The 7,434-nt window shown below is 35.0% G+C and overlaps 1 long non-coding RNA gene across 3 annotated transcripts; it reads left to right on the top strand.

Annotated features, from left to right (window-relative positions):
• The first annotated feature begins 1,586 nt into the window (after window positions 1–1,586).
• On the top strand, window positions 1,587–4,859 carry LOC143304553 (uncharacterized). 3 transcript variants are annotated; one of them, XR_013061215.1, is made up of 4 exons: window positions 1,587–2,041; window positions 2,224–3,644; window positions 3,879–3,968; window positions 4,069–4,859. It is a non-coding gene; the product is annotated as an uncharacterized LOC143304553 (long non-coding RNA). The 3 variants fall into 3 exon arrangements; XR_013061216.1 differs by having other exon boundaries at window positions 1,598–2,041; window positions 2,224–2,779; window positions 3,562–3,644; window positions 3,879–4,859; XR_013061214.1 differs by having other exon boundaries at window positions 1,588–2,041; window positions 3,879–4,859.
• The last annotated feature ends 2,575 nt before the right edge of the window (window positions 4,860–7,434 follow it).

Genomic DNA, 7,434 nt, shown 5'->3' with positions numbered 1-7,434 from the left:
ATACATATATTTAACAAACATAAAATAGATATCACATTTAAAAAAAATATATATATATATATCATACATAAAAACAAAAGACATTTAAAAGGAAAAAAATAATAATAATAAGGAACCTCTGATGGAAATGCCTCCGCAAACATTGTTCGAACGTCGATCACCGAAACCTAGGGGAACAACAAGAAAGGGAAAAACATCAAAATCGCAAAAACAATCATAAGCGTACCCCCAGCGGACCACCACCCCGTGGGGGATGGCATAAATAAGCAAAGCAACGTGGAGCAGGGCTCATTATTATTCCGGTGAACATTCTTATTACGTCCATTGCTCATTATTATTCTGGTGAACATTCTTATTACGTTCATTGCTCATTATTATTCCGGTGAACATTCTTATTACGTTCATTATTCTTCGCTCATTATTATAGTGATCATTGTTATTACCGTTCATTTTATTACCGTTTTTACCATTTTAAAAATTACCATTTTTATTACCGTTGCGGAGGCATCTCCATCAGAGGTTCCTTATTATTATTATTTTTTCCTTTTAAATGTCTTTTGTTTTTATGTATGATATATATATATATATATATATATATATATATATATATATATATATATATTTTGAATGTGATAGTGTTAGGTTATCTATTTTACGTTTGTTATTTTTTTCAATTTTATATTTCCCCCCTTTTAATTAATTATATATATATTTTTTTTTTACATTTGTAGTTGCGCATAGAATTTATTAAAGAAAAGTGTTAACAATGTGTTTTCATGATTTATTTCTCGCGCCTGACTTCCATTAATCCTTAATATTCCTGTCGCCGTGACGCGTGTAAATCTAACATGGCTGCTCATAAATGTCATCAGCAAAGTTATAGTGACGGGTCTTTAATTTTGCTTAATATCGAAGTAATTTTCCGTCTGCCGCTCGTTTTTCCTTATTCTACCGCAATTAGAACATTTATTTATTAATATTGCTTTAAAGTGACAAAAGTATTGTTCGTGTGAATATACGTATATATATATATATATTTATGATGTGTGTCATTTTAATATGGCTAATGTTTTGTAATTCTTCGATTGCGTTATTTATTGTTTTGAGTAGTTTATTTTATAGAGTATTCGATAATATAAATATATATATATATATATATATATACGTATTCATATGCATATTTCTCTTGGCAGTGTAGTATTCATACGAAATGACATGTCAATTATTTATTTATCCTTTACCGGAATGTAGGCTAGTTTTAAGTATGTATCTTAGATTATCGGTTTGATAGAATTCGCACACATATATATATTTCTGACAATGTAACCTTCATTTCTTTAATAATACAATATTGTATGTTTTATGTATTCGTTAAACTATTAGTTTTTGACTTCATGTATACTTATATTTCATAAATTGATAATATTGTATTTATTGCATAGTATTGGAAGCACTGTCTCTAATATTTACTAGGTTATTACATGTTCGGCATATATGTTTATACTTATATGTAACTCTCCAAATTGATTGATTGAAATATATTTATATATATATATATATATATATATATATATATTCCTGGCGTTTCAATTATTTTCCCCTTTTGTAGTTATTCTTATTTCCTGGTTTATTTAGAATTGTGTGTATATGTATTTTGTTTATTGGTTGGATCCGTTAATCGCCCTCGTTTTGTTAATCCTTCCTTTCGTTTCGTAGTGCCGTGTGTTCGTTTGTGCATTCAAATCCTTATTCGCGTGTTGTGTATAGAATGGTTTTCTTGTTCTTGTTACGGCGCGTGCGGAGCGCGGGACGTGACATCCCCGCCCTTGGAGTTCAAATTTCCAAAGGAAATTTGACTGATGGTATCCCTGAGTTCGCTCAAGGCGGACGCAGGTGTCGTTGGTAGTTGAGTGACTACCGGTGTTATCGATATCCCTTGAGGTTGTGCTGTTTGATCATCGATATTTCGTCTTCTTTTGAGGTATAGTAGCGGGTGGGTGACTGAGCCGCATATTGCTCCTAATAGGGCGATTCCACATTCGTAAGTTTCACGTTACTGGTATCCGTGTGCGGCTATATCTATTATTGTTTTGATTAGTTTAAATATTGCGAGTACTGACAGTTCCAAATTCCATAAAACCAGTCCATAAGCTTGATACGGTATTTTTCGCTATTGTCGTTAATGTGTTTTGTCCATCATTCCCAGGATGTTTACTGTTCCAGGGACGATTGTTTTTCCTGTTGCTCCTCTGGCCAATGCGTTCAAGACTGCAGATTTTCTGCCGGGAACATGACGTGGTCCTGTAGTGCATCGTCTTTTGGGTATACATTCCGCTCGTGGCCAACGACGATGGTGCTGAATATCGCTACGTTTGGCGCACGTCCGGGCGGAGTTCCTGTGGTGCGATTCCTTTGCCAAACGGGTAGTTCCGAGTAGCATTTTGTTGTATGTCGTACCTTTACTTGTACCGGAATGCATTTGACTATATGGACCGCTTCTCCTACGATCAATGTTGAGAAATGTTAAGTTGGTATGATCGCTGCTTACTACAAGCTAAGTTGGTACGACTTCTAACGACGCTCTTTTGTCTTAGAAGTCGACCACGTTGATCTATTTACTTGGAGATTCCTGTGTGGTAAGACGTGTTATAAGACTGAAATATATTGGAGAAAACGAATCTAAGTGAATCGTTATTTTATAAACCCAAAACCTTATTAAATAACAATCAAAGCCATGTGTCCTGGGTTTTGGTTATGGTGTATGCAAATTCGTCGGGCGGTAAGTTTGCCAAGCTTAAAGAGTTCTCTATTAGTTTCTTCTGTGTGGTGTATCTTTGCGTCAGTGTATCATGGTATAATGTTTTCATTTCTCGAGTTTATCAGAAATAGGAATAACTTTTTATAGAAAAAGAAAATTTTATATTTATATATATTATATTTTTTTTCTTTCCTTTTTTTTCTTCTTTTTTTTCTTCTTCCCCTTTTTCTTTTTTTTTTTGTTTTTTTTTTATTGTTAAAACATTTGTTTTATTTTAGGTTTTACGTACTTGTTATCAGTGAAAATAAATATTATGAATACTACTTGGATTGGAATTATATACATATATGCGTACAAAATCCATTTCTACATGTTAGATATAATAATATAACAATACTACGTAGATTAATACACAATAAAATATCCTTTTACTCCGGTTATATTTATTACTAACTCTCAATTAATCTATCTTAATTATTTTCTAACCACTTTCTATATTTATCAGCTATTTTATTTCTTCTTGTTAATCTGCGAAATCCACGCATGTACACTTCCTTGTATGGTGATTGATTGTTCACGAGGTAAGTTGCACTTTCACTGTTTTCGTTATTCGTTGAACTAACACGTTTTACATTCAAACAGTAATTGGAACACTCGTAATAAACTTCTTTTCTTTTTCCAAGTTTCCGCTATCTGTGTCATTCGACGAACATTGCCACGCCTCCACAGCACCGTTATAACATTTAGCGATGCTGCTCTTTGCAAATGAGGCAATTGAAGTTAATTCGTTCGTTTATTTTCAGCTAGTACATTGTGTTCCGCAAGCAGGGAGCCATAACCTATTTTGCATGTAGACCTTCTTGTATGATGATTACTTGTTTACAAGGTAACTTTCACTTCCCCTCTTTTAATTATTTATTGAATCGACATGTTGTATATTCAAACAATAATTGGAGTGCACATAATAATTTTCCCTTTTTCTTCTTAGGTTTTCGCTATCTGTATTATTCGACGAACAGTGTTACACCTCCTTTTGATTTATCCATAATATAGTTATAACATTTAGTAACCTTGTATTTTGCACCGAGACAATTGAAACTAATTTATTCACTTATTTTAGGTAGCTGTCATACATTGTGTTCCACGAACAACGATCCATAACCTATACTTGCACGTACACTTTCTTGTATGTTGATCACTTGTTCACAAGGTAACTTTCACTTTCACTAGTTAATTGTTCATTGAGTTAACACGTTTTATATTTAAGCAATAATTGAAACACGTATAATAATTTTCCTTTTTCCTTTTAGGTGTTCGATATCTGTATTATTCGACGAACAGCACTATAACATACACTACCGCACTACGTTGCCCACTGAAATCGCTTTATTCGTTGCTTATTTCGATTATGCGCTAGTTTTAACTTGTTTAAATGCACCGTTCGCGGAATCCCTTTTACTTCGATCTTGACGTTTTGGTTCTGCAAGATTTCTAGCACTTTGTATGGTCCAGTATATTGATCGGAGAATTTTCCTTTACTGGGTTCTTTTAGTAAATATATCGAATCTCCTATTTTAAAATCTTGGGGGTTGATTCGTCGGTCGTAATATTCTTTTGATCTTAGTTTGGATTTTATCAAATTTTCTCTTGCCATTCGTTGTACGGTGTTAATTTTATCGAACAGATCTTCGAGATATTCTGCGTAAGTTGGTTCCATGTTCTCTTCGATTATTACTTCACCAGTAGGTTCTCTGGCTAGATGTCCAAAAACTAATTCGTGCGGGGAGAATTTCGTTCCTTCGTGTACAGAGGTATTATAGGAAAACATAGCTAATTCTACCCATTCGTCCCAATTTTTGGAATTTTCAATGTATAATTTGAGATATTCTATCAGCACGTGGTGAGATCTTTCGATTGAACCGTTACTTTGTGGATGATATGCCGTCGTGGTATATTGTTTGATGCGGAATCTCTTTGCTACTTTCTTCATTAGTGAGGATGTAAAGTTCGTTCCTTGATCAGTGAGAATAGCTCTCGGTGACCCGAAACGACAAATAAATCGCTTTACAAAAACGTCCGCTATCTCGGCTGAAGAGATTCCTCCTAGTGGAATCCCAATTGAGTATTTTGTTAATAAGTCTTGGATAGTTAATATATATTCGTTTCCCTTTTGGGTTTTTGGTAATGGACCTATAATATCCATACTAACCTTATCGAACGCTTTACCTGGTGTGTCTGTAAGTACCATTGGTTGCTTTGCTTTTATTCTTGTGAGTTTCTTCAATTGACATTCCTTACATGTTCTTACGTAATCTTGAATTTCCTTTTTCATATTTTCCCAATAGTAATGTTGTCGTATTCTTTGATAAGTTTTTGTTATTCCTTTGTGTCCTGCTACGCTTGATTCATGTTTTTCTCGTATTATGTTGTTCCGCGCTTCCACAGATGGGGTAATTACTTCCCCAGTGCAAATGGTGATGGTTAAGGTTTTTTCCATAAATATTTCCTTTAATTTTCTGATTGTATATCGCCAGGGTATTTCCTCCAAGTTTCCTTTGCTAATGCTGAACGAAGTTAACTGTTTTTCATTTACTGCATCTAATAGAGATCTTAGCGAGTTTAATAAATTTTCTGGTGTTATTGGAATATTTCTATTTTCCTTTATCGGTAGGAATACAATGTATTTTCCAGAATCGTAACTCAATCTTGCTTTTTCTAACATTAAATCTTCATAACGAGGTAATTTTCCCGTTTCCTTCATTTCTAAGGCTCCTTTATCTATCGGATTGCCATGTATATCTATAAATACTACTTTATGGTCATTTACTCTCGCAATTGAGTCTCGGGTTTCTGAAATTCTTAGTTCCGCAATTATCGTAGGTCTCGTGTCCTTTTCTCGTTGTTGAATTAGTTCTGGAATTACAGTGGAGGTCTCTTTTTCGCTTGTTGTATCCGTGCCTTCTTTTTCTCGATTGGTTATTTCTCTATCTGTACTTACATCGATTTCTGCTAATGCTTGGTCTAAATATTTTATGGGGGTTTCTTCTATTGTAAAATGTTTTCGGGTAAAACCCTTTCCTTGATTTTTAGAATCACTGGATTGAGGCAAGACGTGTGGTTTAGCTTCGAATATGGGAGAGTCTTCGGTTGACGTATCTATTTCGAATCTTTTTGAGACAGGATAGCGAATCGGTGAGACTTCCTCTCTCTTTCTGATTGGTAAACAAACTTCCGGAGGGTTCCTAGATAATGCGTCTGTGTTTGCGTTCGCCCTGCCTTCTTTGTATACAATATCAAATTCGAAGTCCGATAACTTTAATTTCCATTTCCAAATTCTTGAAGTAGGATCTTTGATAGAATGCATCCACACTAAAGGTTTATGATCGGTTACGATGGTAAACTTTCTTCCGTAAAGATACGGTCGGAAGTGCATTGCGCTGTAAACAATTGCCAGACACTCCTTTTCTATGGTAGAGTAGTTTTGTTCGGCGGGATTTAATAGCCTTGAGGCATACGCAATCGGCAAATCCTTTCCGATTGGCCCTTGACTCAGTACACCGCTTATTGCATATCCTGATGCGTCTGTAGTAAGGTTAAAGGGTTTAGAAAAGTCTGGACATTGCAGGATGGGTTTCGTCACTAACGCTGTCTTTAAATTATTGAATGCGTTTTCTTGATTTTCTGTCCATTTAAAGGGAGTGTCTTTCTTTAATAGTTGTGTCAATGGTTTCGCGACCTTGGGGAAATCGGGGTATAAATCTTCTGTAATATCCTGCTAGTCCCAGAAATTGTTTGATATTTTTCGCCCTCTTTGGTCGTGGAAATTTTGATACGGCTTCGACTTTCTTTGGGTCAGGTTTCACGCCATCCTCACTAATTATATGTCCTGAATAATTCACCTCGTGTCGTAAAAATTCGCACTTATCAGGTTGTAATCGTAATTTAGCTTTCCTCAGTCTTTCCATTAATTTATTAAATTTAATTTCGTGTTCTTGGAGAGACGTGGAATAAATCACTATGTCATCCAGATAGACGAATAGTTCTATTCCTTGCAGACCAGATAATATTGAATTCATCAAACGTTGAAATGTTGCTGGGGCATCTTTTAATCCAAAGGGCATTCTTTTGAATTGAAAATGCCCGTATGATGTCGAAAATGCAGTTTTGTGGGCATCTTCCTGTGACATACGGATCTGGTGAAAGCCCGATGCCAAGTCAAACGTGGAAAAATATTTTGCACTTCCTAATTGATCCAATATTTCTGTAATGTTGGGTAGTGGGAAGGCATCGCCAATCGTTTTATCGTTCAATTTTCTATAATCGATGACTAATCTCCAGCGCTTATTTCCTTGCGAATCGGGTTTTTGGGCACAATCCATAACGGGGAGTTATATGGAGATATTGATGGTTCCACTACGTCCGTATCTAGTAGTTCTTGGACCTGTCGATTTATTTCTTCTCGATGTATTGGTGGATATCGATACTGTTTAGTATTGATGGGTATATTATCCGTTGTAATTATCCTATGTTCCAGAACTTCGGTTGCTTCCAATGTATCTCCTGGAATATGAAACCTATCTTGATTATTACGAATCAATTTTTTAGCATTTTCCTTTTCTTCTTCGTTCAAATGTTCGAGTCGTGGTAACTCATTTATTTTATCGTATCTACTTTCC

The sequence above is a fragment of the Bombus vancouverensis genome, unplaced genomic scaffold (assembly GCF_051014615.1).
Source record: "Bombus vancouverensis nearcticus unplaced genomic scaffold, iyBomVanc1_principal scaffold0039, whole genome shotgun sequence".
NCBI lineage: Eukaryota > Metazoa > Arthropoda > Insecta > Hymenoptera > Apidae > Bombus > Bombus vancouverensis.
The sequence above is the reverse complement of the archived record's forward strand: the minus strand, read 5'-3'. Positions and strand labels throughout refer to the sequence as shown.